Here is a 1389-nt window from a genome sequence, read left to right as displayed (position 1 = left end):
CCATGTTGAAGACAAGCTCTGAGAGCCTAGATCCAGCAACCAGGCAAACAAAGCAGCAGTGGTCAAAATGGAGGTTAAAGCGCCACTAAAGGTTAGAAAAAGGAACTTTTGAACAGTGGGTGGTTCCCTGGAACTCTGCCTCCTGACCTGGTCCCAATCATCCCTTCCATCCTTCCTTCATCCCAGGCCAGCCTTGAAACAGGATGGATAGCTAAAGACCTCGTGCACATCCCACCGCTTTAGAAATGGCCAACAAACCCCATGGAGATACTGCCTCTTCGGTGGTGCCTGGCTGGGAAGAATCCAGTCACTATCTGGTCCCCTGAATCCACTTACTTTCTTTATTAGTAAATGCAGAATTAGTCAGCATGCTGAAATTTAAAAAAATAAACATCTGTACCCAATGGCGAATCTGTCCAGGTTATCTAGGCTCATTTAAAAGTGTTTCCCAGGATCAGTTGCCAAGATCAGTGTCCTCTATCGAAAAGTGACTGCTTTCTGGACTCAGAAATGACTAGAAAGTTATCTGTGCATTATTCATAAGCATATTCACAGTAAGGCCATTCTGCTTCACTCATGAGGTCAGAGTTTGCTGCATTCGGATCTGCTTTATTATGAGCAGGCATTATACTGGGGCCTTCTTTCTGTCCCCAACACTTAGGATCATGCCTGACATACAGCGGATGCTCAAATTTATTAAATGGAAATGAAATATGTGTGGGCTGAGGAAGAGAACCCCTGTACCCCTGCCCCCTCTCACCTTTACACTCCCCTGCCCCCAGATTCAAGCAGATTGGGCAACCGTAATTAACTGAGCTTCATCTTAGTTGGGGCCAGCCCTGACAGCAGCATAGTCACCACCCCCTCCACTCTGCCAATCCTCTGTGCAAGAGTTAGAGGAAAGCATGTAGGCTTTCAAGTCATGTAGACTAAGGTTCAAATCCTCCTTTTACCACTTACCAGCTAGTCACTTTATATCACTAAAACCATAATTCCTTGGCTGAACGCAGGGTCAAAAATTTTAAAGAATGATTTAATCCTGACAGAATGAGGTGATACAACAGAGGCAGGTCCAAGCCATGGCCCTCACCGTGACCCACAGTAACCAGCATGATCTTGCCGGCCAGAAGAATATGAAAAAGCAGAGCGACTCAGTTAAGAGGAAGCACCAAGGTGACGGGCTTTCTGCTGCTGCTGCAGAGAGACTCAGAGATCAAGCAGCATAAGCAGAAAAAGGCAAACGATAAGAAGGAGGAACCAAGTAGCTTTGTGGCTTTGTGTCCAGCCCTCCTGCCCCTCGCCTGTGCACCTGGAGCCAGCGCCACCGCGTTTGCGTTTCCTCCTGCAGTGCCCGCAGCTCCCAGCACCCATGGCTTCCTCTTGCTCTGA

General features: G+C 47.8%; 1 pseudogene; it reads left to right on the top strand.

Moving 5' to 3' along the window:
• The first annotated feature begins 1079 nt into the window (after positions 1 to 1079).
• On the top strand, positions 1080 to 1389 carry LOC108301952 (annotated as a pseudogene).

This window comes from Cebus imitator, unplaced genomic scaffold (assembly GCF_001604975.1).
Source record: "Cebus imitator isolate Cc_AM_T3 unplaced genomic scaffold, Cebus_imitator-1.0 Scaffold38, whole genome shotgun sequence".
Lineage (NCBI taxonomy): Eukaryota > Metazoa > Chordata > Mammalia > Primates > Cebidae > Cebus > Cebus imitator.
The sequence above is the reverse complement of the archived record's forward strand: the minus strand, read 5'-3'. Positions and strand labels throughout refer to the sequence as shown.